The sequence below is a fragment of the Canis aureus genome, chromosome 14, assembly GCF_053574225.1.
Source record: "Canis aureus isolate CA01 chromosome 14, VMU_Caureus_v.1.0, whole genome shotgun sequence".
Classification (NCBI taxonomy): Eukaryota; Metazoa; Chordata; class Mammalia; order Carnivora; family Canidae; genus Canis; species Canis aureus.
In genome coordinates, this window is record NC_135624.1 from 33,062,554 (window position 1) to 33,082,052 (window position 19,499).

The window sequence follows — 19,499 nt, forward strand, 5'->3', positions numbered from 1 at the left end:
TTTAAATTTTATTTATTTATTCATGACAGTCACAGAGAGAGAGAGAGAGAGAGAGAGAGAGAGAGAGAGGCAGAGACATAGGCAGAGGGAGAAGCAGGCTCCATGCAGGGAGCCCGATGTGGGATTCGATCCCGGGTCTCCAGGATTGCGCCCTGGGCCAAAGGCAGGCGCCAAACCGCTGCGCCACCCAGGGATCCCGGGAACAGGATTTCTATCCCATCTACAGGACCCCTTTATCTGGAAGACCAGAGTCTTGGAACAAGACCAAGTGAGAGAGGGAAATGCGAGAAGCGGGCTGGAAGGGGGAGCTGAAGGTCTGGCGCATCTCCATCCCTGGACGAAAACCGTGGAAGATTTATGTAAAAATATATCAGTGCTGTGCCCCGACAGGAACCAGAACAAACAAGCCGATGAAAGGCTCCTCAGAGCATGGGAACCGCACCAGCAGAGAGGCAGCTGAGACCTGAGGATGAGCTGGGGTGCGGAGATAGACAGATGGGGGTGGGGTGGGGCAGGGACTTCCCCTCTGCCCCTTGCTGCTGTGCGACCCTGCGCCGGTGCCCTGGCCTCTCTGAGCCTCAGGGCCTCAACTCTGCAGTGTGTGAAGTGTTTTTCAGCTGTTATCGTACTGAATTCTTATAATTACTGGGATACAAGCTCCACTTGCAACACAGCCTGGCTCAACCATCACTGGGGTATGTACATGCATGCGTGTGTGTGTGTGCCCATGTGTACGTGCGTGCGCTCGCGTGTGCATCCTATGTGCATGTGTTCCAATTGGTGCAGCTGGTGGTGGCATTTGGGAGGGAGAATTAGAGGTAATGCATCCTCACCACCCCATTTTCTATATGGGGGAATGACATGCAGAGGAAACATTTTGTAGCATCTCCATGAGCAGGACAAGAATGCAGACTTTGTGCTATGTTTTTTTTTTTTTTTTTGCCCCAGTTAAGGGCAAGAGAAAAGGAGCCAGACAGGTTCAGATCTCATGCTTCCACGTCCTAGCTGTGGGATCGTGGGCAAACGACTGACCTTCTCTGTGCTTCACCTAGTTAGCAGAGCATAGCAGTGCCTAACGAGTGTGGTGGTTGCCAGTCTAACCGCTGCATTTACACACCCAGGGACAGACACTGCCAATGCGTAGGGACATGTAGAATGCATCTGCCGACCCAAGCACACGAGGATGGCACACCATGGCCACGGACTTGTTAAAGCAGAGTCTTTGGAGTCAGGCTGACGCAGGTTCAAGTTCCAGTTGTGCAATCTTGGTCTAGACCTCTGTCTGACCCCCCAGTTCCCTCACCTGTGAGCCTCCCTGATTTATGAGTGCTTGAGATGAGTAAAAAGCAAGCTACCTGTCAAGCCCCGAAGCAGTTAATTAGCCAGCGCTTCTTACTGCTACTTAGCTCTTTGCATAGAAGTCCGTGGCTTGTCATGGCCATTCTGATGGATGCATGTGGCTTTCCTGCAGGCAAGGGCATCTTAGCATCATTTTTGTTCCTTTTGTGTGTGCATGTGTGTGTGTTGCTTTTTGATTTGACATATATATTTAAAACCCACAAAGCATGACAATGATTGCTTTGTGTAGTCCTCATTCACTTCTGTTTGCCCTCGTCAGTGTCCTCACACCTCCGTGTTTCTCCCCGGGACCTTTTGCCTCTTGTCCCCACTTGTCCAAAGAACGGTCATTGTTTGGTGTTTCTTTCTCTTCTGGCTTGCCTGAAAACATATCACTCTTATTTTTCAAAAGTGATTTCAGGGGCTTCCGAGTGGCACAGTCGGTTAAGCATCCACTCTTGGTTTCAGCTCACATCATGATCTCAGGGTCTGGAGATTGAGTTCTGTGTGGGACTCTGCACTCAGCATTGGAGTCTGCTTGAGAGTCTCTCTCCCTCTGCCCCTCCTCCCTGCTCATTCTCTCTCTCTTTCAAATAAATAAATAAATAAATAAATAAATAAATAAATAAATAAATAAGAAAAAGTTCATTTTCACTGCCTATGTAGAATTCTAGTTGGCATTTTCTTCTGCAATTTGAGGATGTCATTCCATTTTCTCCTGGCTTGCGTCATTGTTGTTGAAAAGTCAGCTGTCAGCCATACTGCTGTTCCTTTGAAAGAAATGTTTGTCCTTCCTTGCTTGCTTCCTTCCTTCTTTCCATCCATTCTTCTATTTTCCCTCCCTTCTTCCCTTCCTTCTTTTTTTAAATAATAAAGTATCACAAACATACAGAAAATACATTCAACATGTGTATGTCCATAGGACTCAATGAACTCTCGCAGATTGCATGAACCCTCACACCTCCACAGAATCTGCAAACAGGTAAAGAGGAAGAGTGCAATCAGCTCATGGTTACTTACTTCTCCCAGAAGATTTCCTGTCATGTCTTTTCCACTAACGATGGCCCAACACCCACTTCTAATGGCACCACTGCAGATTAGTCTTTCCTATTTCTGGATTTCATAGAGATGGAAGCACACATGCTAATGCCTGCCCTTTTCTCTGGCTTCCTTCTCAACACGGTGTTGGTGAGATTCATTCATGCTTTCATGTGTAGTCATAGAGGCTGTGTTCTCAGTGTTGTGTAATATTGCACGGGGGTAGGGGGAGATGCCACAGTTAATTTACTTGTTCATTCTATAGTGGTTGAGATCTGAGTGATTCTCAGCCATGAACAGTGTTTCTCCAGGTATTCTGGGACATATCTGGGCAAACATATCCAGGGGCGGAATTGCTAGTCAGAGGGTAGGCATGTATTCAGCTTTTGTAGATGTTGCCCCACAGACTTAGTGGTCCAGCTGTTCCATAACACCTGGACACTTAGTAACTTTGCCTTTTGTACTGTAGCTATTCTGGAGGGTGCCGCACCATGTTTTGAGCTCAGCATTGGTGCACTTAGTGAACTGCTAACAGACTATTATAGAGAGGTGAGGACATAAACAGAGGCAGAAAGGAAGCACCTAATAGTTATCAATCCTGAGGTCAGATCAAGCATTATTATTATTTCCATTTTACAGATGAATAAAATAAGGCCCAGAATGCTGAAGTGACTTGCTGCAGGTCACAGAGCTAGTAGAAGGCAGAAATTGTATTTGACGGAGATTTATCTGACTCCTAGTTCCTGGACATACAAGGATGGACACCTGGCTTTCCCCATCTGCTTCTGGGGCACCTGAATTCTCCTGCCTGCTTTCACGATCTTGTCTCCAGACCTCCCTTTTCCACATAACATTATCAGGGAAAGTGAGAAAGTAACTGGAATGTGGGCTTCTATTTGTTCTTATTCTGATTTGAAGACCAGTAGACTAAGGCTCAGAGAGGTGAAGTGACTTCCCTGGGTTCTGAAAGCTAACAGGTGGCCGAGTAGACCCCTGGCCTGACAAGCTGCCTGCCACCCCACCTCATTGCCTCTGTGGCCTCCAGGGCAGTGCTGAAAAAAGAAGACACATTTCTATTTTGTTTTCTTGGCATGAAACTGTGTTTGTGTCATGTCGTAAGGTGAAAACTGTTTCCAAATGGTGTATGTGTGCACATGTGCACATGCATATGCACACGTGTGCTCATACAGGCTCACAGGAAAGGGCTTCAATGCCCCTGTCCTGAGGGTGAATAGTGTAAATATCAAAGAATAAAAGTTTTCTTTGCTCAGGGTGCTGCCTGAATTCTGGGAATATGAGGAAATGTGTTTCATAGTTTAGTCTTGGATCCTGGATAGGATCCAGAGGCAGAGGCACCTGGCTTGTGATGGGTCACATCTGTTCAGCAAACATTTATTGAGCACCTAATATTCACCAGACATTGAGCTGGGTGCAGGGGTGTGAAACATCAATACTCACACTGACCATTCTTCATGAGAAGTGCTCCGATCGTACACAGAAGGTGGAGACGCTGTGAGGACAGGGCCTTGCCTTTCCTGTCCCCACTGTGTCCCTTATACCTGGTACAGTTGCAGATCAGTAGGTCCTCCTGGACACACCATATCGTGAGTGTGAGGGTGGGACTGACTCTACTCAGGAAATCACGGGGGTAGAAGTGTAGCTAATATTAGAAGCTGGGTACCTATGCACTTACTCATTCATTGTTTTTCATTCTTCATCTCAAGTGTTAACTGAGCCATTTGCTCTTGTGATGGTCATAGTACAGGAGGAAGGAAGGAAGGATGAGTAACAGCTAAATTGCAACATACTTGGAACGTGGTGCACCAGGGTCAAAACTGGGCTCCAGAAGAGGAAGGGCCAGATAGAGCAAGGGAGGACGCAGGGTTTCCCAGAGATGCTAGCACTTGAACTGGCCTTTAAGGGCAAATGGAAATTTCCAGAAGTTCAAGGGGGATGGAGTGAGGATGTTAGCAAGACTGTGGGGCCATTACAAGGCAACTTCCCAAATCTTGAAGACCCGGATTGTAGTAGAACTGACACTACTTTACAGTGCAGCCATATGTATGAATGTGCTTTACAAACTGTGAAGCACCCTGTGAATGATGCCTGGGAAGACTAAGCAAAGGAGAAGTAACTTGTATGTTGGTACATTTTGGCACTATAAGTCCATGGGAGGTGTTGGCTTTGGGTGGACACATTAATACTCTTGATGCCATTGTTGTACAAAGAATGGTCAATCATACTTTCAACTAGTGTACTTGGGAGCAAGGAGGCCTTTGAGACTCCATAATAATTGGGTATTATACTCATTCTTTTGCTGACTTATTCATTCATTCATAAGTAGCAGTGGATATCTTTCTTCATAAGAACTTCATGAAGGCTTCATACTTAGGCCAACCAAAGTAGAGTTACTTTGGTGGAAGTTAGAAGGGGAAACTTGGCCAGAGCCCCACCTACTTTATCTACCTGGAGTCCCAATGCAGCCTCCTTGGTTCTTCAGGACTTCCAAGGAGCACAGTTGGAAAATGTCCCCTGGAATGTAGATCTAAAGAGAGCAAGTGACTTGTCTATTAACTGAGCGAGACTCTTTCCATGAAAACCCTCAGGAAACCAAGCCTCAGAACAGGCAAGGATAGAAACTGTAGGCTTGAGAGGCCAAAGGAGGCCCTCCACTCCTCACTTAGGATGGCAGACTGCCCTGGACGCTTGCTCCTTGACCCCCAGCCCCGCTCAGATACAGTTGGCAGAAAGGGTGCAGCCACAGGGAGCAGGGCAATGAGCCTTTTTAACCTTTAACCTTGCTCTTGATCTGTAATAATCACACAATCTTGAGAAGAAGCATATTTGCCTCTCTGAGGCTCAATGTTCTCATCTGGAAAATGGAAGTATATTGAGAGGATTCAATAAAACAATGAGTGTCAAGCACAGATCCCATGGCTGGTGCAGAGCTGGTATTTGATGAAGTGGGTCTTTGGTAAATGTGATTTCTTTCCTACTTATCACACCACAATTTTCACTGGAGATATTTTCACTTGACCCTGCAGTTTTGGACTTGTCAAAAAAAAAATTAGTCATAGGCATCTCTGTGGCCACAGAGCAACATTCTTCTTTCTCAAATCATCAAACTCTAAAACAAACCAAAATGACTCTGGCTGCTGTCCTTCTCTCCTGCCTCCAGATACTGTGAGGGGAGGGTTCCAAAGTACCTGAAATAAGAATAAGAAGATGGGCCAGGAACAAGCATTAGGAAGGCTGCCAGCAAACCCATTGCCCTTTCAGCTGGAACTGTGTTCTGGAACAACGAGTGGGCCTAGAGAACAATGCATACCTTTTTTTTACTGGTAAAGAACTAGTAGAGCAGGAGCGGAAGGTTTTAGAAATTCTAGAGAGACTCTGGGTTAACAATTTGGTTTTGTCCTGCTCGTGACCCATCGCTGAGAACCTCCTCTGAGCTAGCGCTGGTCTTGACTTGGGGACACTGAGCTAGATTAGAACCATGTTGTCCAAAGGAAGCAGGGATTGCCTGCTAAAGATGTTGGCACCACAGCCCAGAAGTCCTGGTGGCAAGGTCTGAAGACATTTAGAAAAGCTGTGTGGAATTTAGAGTCACTTCTGATGGGTGAGACAGACGGGGAGGGACCTCCCAGGCCTCAGGGAAGCTCCCTGTGGAGTGATGCCAAGCTGAATCTTGAAGGTCAGAGAGGAGCTGGCAAGTGAAGTGTGAGCCTGTGCCGAGTGTGGGCAGGGAGTTCTGAGAAGAGGAAGAGCAGAGGTGGAGACATGCAGTTCAGCATCGCCTTGCGCAGGGGTGGTGGGGAGATGGGGCCGGAAGTGGAGGGACGGCCACATCACAGCAGGTCTTGGAAGCTCTAGTGGCCCTTTACTTTTGGCTCTTGGGAGCCGGGGGAAGGCTTTGGCAGGGGCATGATGACACTTGACATGCATTTTGAAATGAACACCATGGAGATCGTGGAGAATGTGCTTCCAAGGGCAAACCAGGGGCAAGGCAGTTGCTGAGGGGATGTCAGGAAGAGGCTGAGAGAGAGGAGAGGGGGAGTTGGGTCTTCCCAGGAGCAGTAGGAATGGACCCATAGAGTTGGGCAAGAGTGGGAGGGTTCGTTTCATTTGGGCGGAATGAGGGAGGCATGGGGCAGACACTGGCAGGTCTCTGCCTGCGTGGTCCAGGGAACACGGGGCCATTCTCTGAAGGACACAGAAGGTGGGAGCAGGCGCATGGTGATGTGTTCTATTTGGTCTTCAAACCCCTCTTGACTTGGATGGAAGCACTGAAATGAAATCCCAGAGGGTTGGCTTCACCCAGCATGTGTTTCAGACTTTGTTTAGAAACATCAACTCCCAATGTGTCAGACTTGATCCTCAGAGACCATCATAACGAAAGAATCAAGAAGAGTGTCTTCACATGTTCAGAAGTTGCACCTCATAGACTAGCCCCCAGAGTCATGTCTGTCGCTTCATTCCTTGTGACACTGGGCTTGCTACTCAACAAACCCTCCTGTTTCATCATTTGTAAAATTAGGAGGCTCCCCCCAGTCAGCAGGCTGGTCATGAAGATTAGACAAGATGGCGAACGCAACGTGTTTAAGGCTGTGGTGGGCTCCTCTGAGCTCAGGAAAGATTTCTTTTTCTAATTAACTCTTGTGTGATTAGATTTCTCCCCCAACCCCTTCTCACTGAGGAAACCCAGAGGGAAAAGGAAGTGGCTTTTTCAAAGTCAAATAGCCACTCTGTGGAAGAGTGAGCTCTCACTCTTAGGCTATCCTGCTCCCAATGCTAGTTCCTACCCCTTGGTGTGGGGCCCCTTTGTCTACCCTTCCTGGCACCAGGTTCCTTCTTCCTGACCTTAAGTGTTGAAAGGGCCCCAGAGCAGCTCAGTGGGCCGAGGAAAATCCTCAGGTGGCTTCCAGGATTTGTGCAGTTGAGTTTCTTCGTGGAAATTCAGAGCAATGACTACAAGCCAACAACACACACAACTGGCCTGGCCAAGAGGCTGTCGAGGTGGTGCAGGGCCTGGCTTTACAAGACCCTTCTACAAACATGGCCACTCAACGAAAGAAGAAGCTGTGTTTAATTGCTTGTCTCATCCACACGGTGGTAATGACCGCTTCCGTCCATGTTCCCTCATTAGTCAACACACTTCAGGGGTTTGGTTCTGATTCAGCCAGTTTAGCTAGTGTTTTTTGAGCATCTACCTTGAGTGGAAGGAGCACTAGGTGCTTTCCCATGTTTGTCTTCACTGAGACCTCATGACGGGGTGATGACCATTTTAGAGTTGAGGGACTTGGAGCTGCAGAATAGTTTTAGAGCTGAGAGAACACGTGGCATGGCCAGGATGGGAAGGCAACTGCTTTGGTTCCGTGTCTGGTGTCCTTTCCACCACCGGAAAGCTCCCTTGACAGCAGAACTGACCAGTCATTCAAGCTCTGTTGATTTTACCCCAAGCAGGCAAACCTTTCCAGCACAGTGACACGATTAACACAGTGACCATTTAGTTGAATTGGGGTCTGACTGGTTGTGCCTGGGCAGACATTGATGACCTCATTCCTCCCAGGACCCATAGGGAACTGCATCTCGAGGCAAGGGCCAAAACGCCCTCTGCCCACATCCGAACCTTCAGGGATGTGCCAGTTGGGTTCTCCAGGAGGACAAGAGAAGAAGACAAAGGCGATATGAATTAGGATATATTATGGTGAGTCGTTAGCAGATGCCAAGTCCTGTGGGGCAACAACGTTCAGTGGGTTCCATGGGCCTGAGCTGGATTTGGATCCCACTTCTGACACCTTCTAAGTGAGTGAGTTCTGATACCTGTGTTAGTTTACTATCACCCGGTCTCTGCTTTCACTTCTTTTTTTTTTTTTTTTAAAGATTTTATTTATATATTCATGAGACACGGAGAGAGAGAGAAGCAGAGACACAGGCAGAGGGAGAAGCAGGCTTCATGCAGGGAGCCCAATGTGGAACTCGATCCCTGAACTCCAGCATCCCACCCTGGGCCGAAGGCAGATGCTCAACCACTGAGCCACCCAGGCGTCCCTCTGCTTCCACTTCTGAACAAACCTTTCAGAGATCATGGTGAAGATTAGAAATAACACCTCTACTGGAAACCATATTCACGCTCAACTCCCAACCTCAGACACCAGGCACAGAACTCTGTGGGTTGAAAGCATGGATTACTGAGCCAGACTGCTTGGGGTCAGGTCGAGGCAGTAACCTTGAAGCGCTTCATTTGATGGAAGTCTCAGTGTTTGTTTGTTTGTGTGTTTGTTTGTTTATTTATTTATTTATTAATAAAATTTAATTTATTAAAGAGAAAGAGAAAGAATGAATGGAGGGGGGAGGGAGAAACAGGCTCCACGCTCAGTGCAGGGCTCGATCCCAGGACCCTGGGATCATGACCTGAGCCGAAGGCAGATGCTTCACCGACTGAGCCACCCGGGGTCCTTCTTAATCTCAGGGTTTTTACCCAAAGATAGAGAGAGTAACACACGTGCTCAGTAACCAAGAATTAAATGCAAAACGCAGCTCAGCCTGAGAGCAGAAGCTGCGACACCTGGTAGAAGGAGGTGCAGTATGAGGTGGTTCAGAATTTTAAGACTGGAATGGAGTCCTATTCACCAAAACACCAGCGTCACAGAGATCTGGCTTAATTCCTGGTGCACAGGGGTTGCTGTGAAAGTGAGAATTTGTGCACGAGGTGCACCTGGGTGGCTCAGTCGGTGAAGCGTCTGCCTTTGGCTCAGGTCATGGTCCTGGGGTCCTGGGATCGAGCCCCACGTCGGGCTCTCTGCTCAGCAGAGCATCTTCTCCTTCTTCCTCTGTCCATCCCTTCACTTGTGCCCTTCTCTCTCTCTCTCTCTCTCTCTTACTCTCTCTTTCTCTCTGTCAAATAAACAAATAAAACCTTAAAAAATAAAGAATTTGTGAAAGAGAAAACACTTCAACTGTGAGAAGCTCAATGCACGTGATGTAAGATCAGAGCTCGTGGTCGCGCCCCTGGGCACGGCTGCTGTATCCTGCAGCACTGTGTCCGTGTCTCCTGGTCTCGAAGACTGTCCTGGCCCATAGGGAAGCCACGTTCCCCCAGAGCTGGGCTCAGCGTGTGGCACACAGGTGGGGTTCCTGGGTGTTTGTGGAGTTGCGTTAAGTGTCTGGCAGGGGGGGTTGATTTCCTAAGACTCTGGGCCCTGCACACTTGACGCAGAGTGCAACTCTAGTGCATTGTAGATGCTGCTGCTTGTGCTAATGATATGCACACGTAGATGCTGCCTTGACAACTGTAGCACTTCTCCAATGTTCACCAATATTATTATCTGCCAAGGGAACCCCCAGTGCCATCTACCCTTTTCTGGGACAGCAAAGAAAAAAACGTTATCTGTTTATAATATTTTTAATCTGGATTTTAAAAAATATTTCATTTTTCTATTCATGAGAGACACACAGAGAGAGGCAAAGACACAGGCAGAGGGAGAAGCAGGCCCCCCACGGGGAGCCCAATGTGGGACTCGATCCCAGGACCCCGGGATCGTGCCCTGAACTGAAGGCAGATGCTCAACCGCTGAGCCACCCAGGTGTCCCTCATCTAGAACTTTTAATGTGGAGCTTGCCATGCTTTTAAGAAGATGAAATTAAACCATCTCCAAAATTTTTTTTCCTCTGACTCTATATTTTTTTCCCTTTTTTTCTGCATTGGCAGGACGCCCTTCAGGGCAACCTGAAAGCAAACTATGTTCCCCTTGAGTGGTCATTTTGAAATCAGCACCTTTCCTGGGAGAAAAGATGAGAAGGAGGGGTTGGTTCTGCAAGACTTTCACCCCCACAGAGACGCCCTTGACCGTCAACAGCGTCGGGTCTGGGGCCTGGCGTACAGCCTCGGCCACACTCGGCCCCTGTCCTGTGCCCTCCTCGTGGTGGCTCCGACCCAGACCCAGTCTCTTCCTCTAAATATTCTAGCTTTGCAGGTGCAGGTCCCTGAGGCATGCTGCCCTTGGCTACCTGATCTTGTTCTAGGCCATTCCTTCTGTCAGAGACTCTCTCTCCCACAGGTCCACTCACACACCGATGCGGACACTGAACAGAGCGTGTCTTATCCTGGCTCCCAGGGACCCACCCTCTGGTCCCCGATCAGAGCATCTGACCCCCCAGCACACTGTGTCCCCCCATGGTGGTCCCTTGGGCTGCTGTCACCCTCGGCATCAAATCCACGTCCTTGCCGTGATTTCCAAGGTGCTGAGTGCTCTCCCCTCCACCTCCTCTAAGGGGCTCTTCTCCCTCCCTTGCCGAGGTCAAGGGGACCCCTGCTGTCCCTCAGGGCTGCCAAGTCCCTTCCAGCCTCAGAGGCTCAGAGACACTCTTCCCTCCAACCCCAGACACTCCCTTGTCTCAACTTTCAGCCACTTCAGCTTCTGTAGTGTCATCTCCTCCCCTGGGGATCTTTCCCGACAACCCCTTAAATGTGGCCCCTGGAGCCCCTCCCCCAGCCACCCCACCCTAGCCTTGGTTTATTTGGCTCCCTGAGCATCTTACTTACTGCACCTGCCCGTTGTGTTTTACCCATTTGCTAGCTTACCGGGGGCAGGAAGGCCTGTCCCTTGGGTCCCCATGCTGCCTCAGTTGGCAGGGCAGGGCCGGGCTCCCCATGCTCCTTTAGGGACATGGTTTGGAGAGGGCCCGTGTGCCCCACTCCGTGTTCCCCTTGTGCCAGGGATGGCATGCTTCCTCCGCCCGCCCAGCCTGCACCTCTACCCCGCTGGAAGCAGGGACTGGCCAAGGGAGTCAGCCAGCCCGGGCGCTGCGGGGAGGAAGCTCTGCTTTTCTCCAGACTTGCTGAACGGATAACCTATAGGATCTCCTTACCATTACTTAGGGGGATGTGCCCAAGGAGGGGCTCCCAAGAGCAAAGCCAAGCCAAGAAGTGGTGAGAATCTTGCCCCAGGGCCTTTGAACTGACTTTTCTCTCGGCTAACTCTCCTGGGTCCCCCGAACCTGGATCTCTACCTTAGGGCCAGGGAACTCCCTCTTTGTTTTAGGCCAGTGGGAGTTGGGACGAGGTCCCCTGCAGCGGGGAGGATGCTGAGTAACTTTAGCTGAAATGCTTCCTCCTGGGGCAGCCCTCCTGCTCCTCCTGGAGGGCCAGCTTCGCTCTTCCTCCTCTCTTGTCCTGCACACTGCGTGTCTCTCCACGAGGGCCCTCGTGTCGCGTTGTCATGGATTATCCGCCTCTCTGATTCCCCCACCAGTTTGGCCATTCCTTAAGAGCAGGACCCTAGGCGAGTTCTTAGACACTCTGTACCAAAACAATCAGGTGAGCATTTGTTGAATAAACTGTTGGATGAACAAAACAGCTTGCGTGGCCTTTGCCTGGGCGACGTTCACGTAGGTGTTCACGTGTTTCCAGATGCATCTGACCTGGGTGCCTTGGGCCTCTGCAGACCTCTCGGATGTTGACGTCTTGACGTCTTTCCATGTGCGTGTGTGACTTCTCAAATGGCCCACCCAGGGCGGGCCGAAGGGGGTCCGGGGGCTGCTTTAGCCTGTACCTGACACCCGCCTGTGTCGCTCAGGGAAGTGGCATCTCAGATTGAGTGCAGCAAACTGAACCCGGCAGCGAATTAGAAATGCCTTTGGATTAAAAAACAATACCTTTTATTTCAAACACAGAGAGGCAAAGAGTTTATGCTTTTTTTAAAAAAAATTATTAAAAATGATAAATGAAAATTTCTTTTTTTTTATAAATTTATTTTTTACTGGTGTTCAATTCGCCAACATATAGGATAACACCCAGTGCTCATCCTGTCAAGAGTTTATGCTTTTAACCACTGTTTCATATGCTGAATCGGATTTGATTTTCTCAGTGTGGAATGGAAGGAAAACGAGGTGGGGAAGGACGTAGTGCTATTTGTCCACTTGGTCAAAGTGCTCATGGGTGAAGGGTGTTTGGGGGTGGGTGGGTGGGAGGAGAATAGTACCAACTGGAGATTCAGGAGGTGCTTCAAGCCCCTAAGTCACAGGTCAGGGAGCAAGCAGAGCAACGGGAGAGGCGCTCTGAGTTTGGACGGCAGAATGATGGGCAGCTTCTGGCTTGGAAGCCGCCGGGGCAGGTGCATTTTCCCAGGGATCTGTGTGCGGAGACCCCCATCTCTGGGACCAGACATCTCAGTGCCCGGCCTGGCCCAGCAGGGGCACAAGAACATCAACAGCCTCCAGCAGAGCTTGAAATTTAGTCTTGCCCCACTAGCAGCTCTCAGAGTGGGGGCGTCCTGTACTCCCTGCCGAATTGTGCCTCTGAGGGAGGAAGGTGAGAAGCACCATCATCTGTCCCTTCCCTCCTGGGGAGGGAGCGTCACCCTCGGCCCCCGGGCCTCCATCCCCAGTGGCCCTGTGCCTAGAAAATCTAAAGCGTGGTTTCTAAGACTCCCAGACAGACCACGGGCGCAGGGGCTGGTGGAAAGGCTCTGGGACCCCCACACTGGGATCTGAAGACTGGGACCCCTGTGGGCTCTGTCCCCTGCCTTATGTGTTCTTGGAAAAGTCATGAGACCCTTTGACCCTGGTCAGTGAAAGGTGCACTGGCGACTTGGGTGACCTCCAAGACCCCTCCCAGGACTTATCCCTCCACATCCTGATGTCATCCTGCCCTGTGGGATTTCTCTCTATCGTGAATGACCTGTATAAAAAAATTAAGAGTATTTGTCAGCCATCGGGAGATGCAACTCCTGATTAGCTAAACTTGTAGCAAGAGGAACTGGCTGGTCCGGCCTGTCTCTGGGGGCACCTCTGACCTATTCAACTATAAACATGGTGAGCACTGACCTGGTGTGTCCCCAGCCCCAGGGACTGTGGCCTGACTCACCCACATTAGCTCCCAGACCTGCTAACCTAACTGGTTCCTTAGCAGCCACCAATCGTTTGTTCCAAATCCTTCCTAGCCACTGCTGTTGTGGGCTGGAGTCCTGGTGGACTGGACTTACCAACACCTCCGTAGCTGGTGGAATCCTGCCTCCAACCCTGCTTCATCGCTAGCCACAGTCTCCACATCCTTTTCCAGCACACATCATGCTCATTCAAGCATCTGACCTTGCACCCACTGATCTCTTGGCTTGGGGCACACTTTCTCCTCTTCTGTGGTTGATGAACTCCTACTCATCCCGCAAGGGCTAGCTCAAATATCCCCTTCTCTTGGAGGCCCTTTCTGATTTTTCCAGACACAGTGAATATGATTGACTTATATTTTTTCCAGCACCCTTGCCGATAGCCATCCCTCTCTCTCACCTGCCACCCTTTTGAACCTCTCCCCATCTCCAAATGATCCCTAATCTTTGGCAATATTTACTGAAAAGAGCTCGACATTGAGGTAAAAATAGGCTCAAAAAAAAAAAAAAAAAAACAATTGATCACCTCCCCCTTCAAGAGCAATAAGCAAAATAGGTGGTCGCAACATGGTACAGCCAGGTCTTTGGTAGAGGAAATCTCCAGAGTCAGCGGGAGCACAGAATACCGGACTCACCCGGCTGCAAATGCATGCTTAAATATCCCCAGTCTCCCCACTGGACTTGAGCTCCTGTGGCGAGGGGCCTGGCTAATCCTCTTAGCACCCCAGGTCTTGTCAGCTGGTGAGGACACTCAGGCTCTCAAGTGTTCTACAAGAGTTGCCAAAGACCACACACAGCGGCCCAGGCAATCAGTCAAAGGAAATGGTTTCTCTTAATAACTACGGGGCTCCAAATTCAATTACCAAAGATTAGTGTTACAGGTATTTGATATCTGACTCTTTTTTTTTTTTTTAAGATTTTATTTATTTATTCATTAGAGACACAGAGGGAGAGAGGCAGAGACACAGGCAGAGGGAGAAGCAGGCTCCACGCAGGGAGCCCGACATGGGACTCGATCCTGGGACTCCAGGATCACGCCCTGGGCCAAAGGCAGGCATCAAACCGCTAAGTCACCCAGGGATCCCCTGATATTTGACTCTTGATACAGTTTTGTCGCTGAGCTTGTTGAGTTATTATGGTTGGTGATGCACACTTCTTTATGCAATCGGTTGGTTGGCGTCACTCCTCCTCACCAATGGGACTGGGGCGCGTCGTTTTACTGTTCAAGTTTCTCCCCTGTGTCTGTCCCAGTGCTCGTCACAGAACCTTGCACGTAGCAGGTCTTCCCAAGCACTTGCCAGGTGACAGATGGAAGGAAAGGGGTGCTCAGGGTAGGGGCACCGATTGTCTGCACCTACCTGGCTTGTGCTCCGCTCACATGTTCCGCTCACGCACAGCAGCCACGTACTGGAACGAGCTGATGGAGGTGACACAGACTTCTTCAGCTTCTTGACAAACACTCAGGCCATGGGCCATGAGGACAAAAGTAGGGGTAGGGTTGAGGTAGGAGTGGGGTCCCCACTGAGGCTAATTTTCACCTTACTTGAGGCCATGCCACTTGTGCGCAGGGTTTCGAGTCAAATCGTTTGTATCCAGGTGCTCTCAGTATATACATAGAAACAATGCACTGATGCATGTTTCTGTAGTTTATTTCTACTAACTAGACATAGAGGATTTGCATCTGCTGGAAAAAATATGAATTATCTGTTTTCTTAAATTATAGATGGTGTATTTATAACAAGCACATGTAAATCGTGAGTGCACACCATAAATATATAATTTTGTCTGCTACATCGAGGGCTGTGTGCTGTGTGCCGAGCTCTGTGCCAGGCACTTTATGTTCCTTATTTCATTTCATCTCCATAGTTACCCATGAAGCAGGTACGATGCAGTGGGTTTTTTTTTTTTTTTTTTTTGATGCAGTGGTTTTTAACTTGCTCTTTTTTTAAACAGAGCCCTTAAAATGCAAAAAAAAAAAAAAAAAAGATTTCTTTATTTGAGAGAGTGTGTGTGTGTGTGTGTGTGCAAGACAGAGGGAGCATGAGAAGGAGGGCAAGAAGGGGGAGGGTCAGAGAGGAGAGGGAGAAGCAGACTCCTCGCTGAGCAGGGAGCCTGATGTGGGGCTTGATCCCTGGACCCTGAGATCATGACCTGAGCCAAAGGCAGATGCTTCACCGACTGAGCCACCCAAGTCTCTAAACAGAACCTTTAAAAAAAAAAAAATAAAGCAGTGCGTGAAAACTCCAATACACAGAACAGATGGAGGTTTGCTCCACAGTTGCCGCAGACCTGGTGACCTTCTCAGCCTTCCTACCGGCCTGAGCACACCCGCTCCGTGTGCAGGAGGCAGGCACAAAGGTACTGGCCATTCAGGCTAGAAGCTCCCCACTTACCAGCTGCATGATTTGGAGTCAGTGGCTTAGATCTCAGAGTCCCAGCTTCCTTACCTCTAATATCTCCAGAAAGTTCCTTGTAAGAATTAAATGAGATAATATATTAAAAAACAAACAAACAAACAAACCCAACCCCAACTCATTGCCTGGCACAGAGTAGGTGCTAATCTTGGGTTGGGGGTCTCTAGAAGTAGACCCTGGCATAGTTCACATGGAAGTGGTGTCTTTGGAAGTGTTTGCACCAAATCACTGGTGTGGTTGTAAGGAGGAAGGTTTGGGGAGAGGAAGAGGTCAAGCAAGGCTATGAGCTTATAAGGCAAAATCCCAAAGAGGGTGACCTTTGCTCAACCCTGCTGGGGAGTTGTGGGGACAGGGCAAGTCAGAACTTCAGAGTTGTCCTATCCAGGGGCCAAGAGAGCTGGGGCTATTGAAATTCCTGCGTCAATCAACTGGAGGCTGCTCTTAGGCCCTCCCCCCTTCCCTGCACCCAGGGCAAAGTGGGCTCCTGCTGCTTCAGGGCGGCCCTTTAATGAAGTGATGGACTGACAAAGGGGCTGTTGGGAGCAAAAATGCCTAGAGGCCAGACTCTTTGAAATGGCAAAGCTTCCCCAGGGGTGTAGGCAGGGAACCCTCGGGTGAGCAGTGGTGGTTGCAGACTCCTAATCTGTGGTGGTCAGTAAGAGACCCTGGCGCAGGTCAGAAGAGGGTTTTATTCATCACCTGTTCCTTGGCTGGACCAAGTCAAAGGGCACAGCCCAATCAGCCCGTGCAGCCCTCGGGTCTTCCCCTTAGTGCCTGGAATTTCTCTTCTTCTTTTTTTTTTTTTCTTTTCTTTCTTTTCTTTTTTAGGATTTTATTTATTTATTCATGAAAGACACAGAGAGAGAGGTAGAGACATAGGCAGAGGGAGAGGCAGCACTCGATCCCAGGAACCCGGGATCATGACCTGAGCCGAAGGCAGATGGTCAACCAGTGAGCCCCCCAGGTGCCCTGGTGTCTGGAATTTCTTTCCCAGACAAGCTCCCCCTGCGCAGAGATGGAAAGCCTTTTGTTCCTGCAGAACTGAGCTCCTCAGGGTACTGGAGACACACCTGTGCCTTCAGCTCCAGCTTAGAACCAGGAGGGGGCACATTTTTAAAGCAGGTGCACCCAGAAGACAGCACTGGAACCACCCTGGAGAGCCATGCCCCCAGAGACAAGGCCTCCCCGAGGACTACTCCACGCTGGGTCCTTATATAACTCCCAGCTCCATGTGACAACTTGCCCTTCTTGTTCCCATACGTGGAGACCTTGAGGCTCAGAGAGGTTTTGTAACTTACCCGAGGTCTCAGAGCCTCTCAGAGCCAGAACAGGAGTTCCAGGGCTGATCCTTTGGATTTCGCTTCACCGTTCTGCCCTTCAATTAACCTAAGAGATCCAGGAGCCCGGAGGGAGACTTTAACACTGCTAATTGGAAAGAGGCTGCAGCGCTATTGCCCAACCTGGAAAATGCACTCTGGGATCTCCAGGTGCTGCCCCCGGACCTTGTCCAGCTGCCACTCCTGGAAGCAAATGAAACTTCAGGGAGGGACAGTCTCTTTTGTCCACTGAATTAACTTATGTCAACGTATTTCCCACTAAATTCCAAGCTGTGGTATAGAAACTCTAATTAACACTCAGAAGCAAGGACGTGTCCAATGGGAATGTTCCAAGAACATGTGCAGATAAGCTTGTCCTCCAAACCCATCCCTAATACTAATGAGCCCCTCACATTCTCCAAGGGGCTCGTCTGCTAATTTGGACCCCGGTGACGAGCTCTGTCTCTGCCTAGGCTCAGCGATCAAGGACACGCATCTTTTCATCTCCATCATTAGCGTCACGCCAATGGCCAAAGGGGACCTCACAACTGTCAGTGGCTCCCTGTGTACCAGGTGCAAGTCCTTCACAAAGTGACTCTGCTAGCTCCCTCCTGCTCGACTCCGATGTGATGGGATTAGTTCTGGGGGCCGCCAGCCCCCCTCCCCACCCCCGTGGATGGCACTGCCACAGTCTAGGTAGTGCCCGTGACCTCAGATGGAAATGCACATTCTGGAGGCTGGTGCACAGCGACGGGGACTCACTTCACAGGCATGTGGGGTTGGCAGTTGGGAAGCCAAAGATCTCCTTCCAGCCGTACGTCAGTTTTCGCTGTGGGATTTGTTGCTGGTTCTCTGTACCTCAGTTTCCATAGTTGTAAAATGGGGACTTAATCCTCACAATGACCTTATCTCATGGATGAACTAAATGAGTTAAGGCCTATAAAATGCTTAGGAGAGGGCCTGACACATGTAAGTGTGAAAAAAATAAAGATAATGTCACCGTTGTTGTTGACATTTCCCCAACTTTGCCTGTGATTCCATCTCCCCCTGAGCCTCCTGCAGGGACTGTGCCCCCTACACCTACACACCCGGGTGTATGAAGAGTCTCAGCTCTCGGGCCATGGTGGTCACCTCAGTTGTCTCCGGTGTCATCTGTTGCCTATTTTATAATGCACTCTTGCCCTCTGGCCACTGCGATATCTTTAAAAAATAAATCTAATAATGTCACTCCTATTACTTAGAGTTTCATCCCAGGTCCTCACCTGCTGGTTAGACCTACCTCCGACTACCTCTCCCCCCTCATTTGTAACTGTATTTCCTTTGGTTCATGATTATGCAGTAATCCGTACCCCTTGCCGATCCTAGACACACACAAGCATGCCCCTGTCTCAGGATCTTTGCATTTGTCTCCCCCTCCTCCTAGAACCTTCTTCACTCAGTTTGTTCAGCTCTAGTTGAAAGTTTACTTCATGAGAGAGACCTAATGACCTGTGACCACAGGAGGGGGCAGGGTGACGAGGAGATTCAAAACTATGGCTTAAGGGAGCAGCGAAAGAGCCGGGACAATTTAACCCAGGGAACAGGCAACTGGGGGTGGTGAGAGGGACAAAAATGGAATCGTTCAGCTTCTTGGTGGCTGTCATGTGGATTTTTCCACAGATTGGGTTTGGATGAAGGATGAAGGATGAAGGACTGAAAACCACAGGGAGACACACCTTTCAGCATCACCTCAGGAAGAACAGTCTTCTGCCTCAGTTTATAAATTGATGTCATAACCTGAGGACAGGGAGAAATAGGGAAAGGGGTAGGCCACTCCAGATGGGTAGGTGGTAGGTTTAATAAAACAAATGAGGCTCATGTTGGGCAGCTACTAGATGAAGAGGTCTCCCCACCCACCTCCCAGAGTCGTCTTAAAAGTTTATAGAGAGACCTTAACAGGCTTCAGCCATGTGTACCATCCAGATGGTGTCCACAACACCTTATGTCTTATGGCCGTGTCCTTGGAACAGAGCCCACTGTGGGAACAGAGGGCAGAGTGGACATTCCAATGACAGGGCAGGAGGAGGAGCCTCTGATTGCCCAGGGCCAGTGTGCAGGTCAGCCTTCTCAAGGACTTCCCGACACCCCTTCAGAACTGTCCAGAGCTGGGTGAGCAATCTCAGGAGCTTTGCAGACGGAGACTAAAGGGCCCCTAGGCAAGAGAATCCAGTCATTTCAACTGGAGAGGGGTGGTAGTGTTGACTTCAGAAAAATTCTAAATGGGAGCTTCTAATTTTCCTGTCCTTGTTCCTGGCTGTTATGTCTCTAGAAGCCCCGGGTGAGAACATAAATGACTTTGGAGGGGAGCAGGTTCATTAGCCCACGATCAGACATCTCATCTTTGCATGCTACTGAGACCAGGGGAGTGTGAATGCAGACTCCTTTGTTGTCTAAAACCCTCGGTCCTTCTACACTCATTAAACTGAAGTAGAAAAATTTGGCTTCAGGGTTTTGGGAACATTTCATGA

At 49.5% G+C, this 19,499-nt stretch overlaps 1 long non-coding RNA gene across 5 annotated transcripts in view; it reads left to right on the forward strand.

Annotated features, from left to right (window-relative positions):
• The window catches only part of LOC144283347 (uncharacterized), a 61,877-nt gene that overhangs the window by 27,833 nt on the left and 14,545 nt on the right, over positions 1–19,499 (forward strand). For 2 of the 5 annotated variants that reach the window (XR_013351864.1, XR_013351865.1), the window contains exon 3: positions 227–695. This is a non-coding gene — a long non-coding RNA (uncharacterized LOC144283347). The other 3 variants (XR_013351866.1, XR_013351870.1, XR_013351863.1) reach the window with 3 other exon arrangements.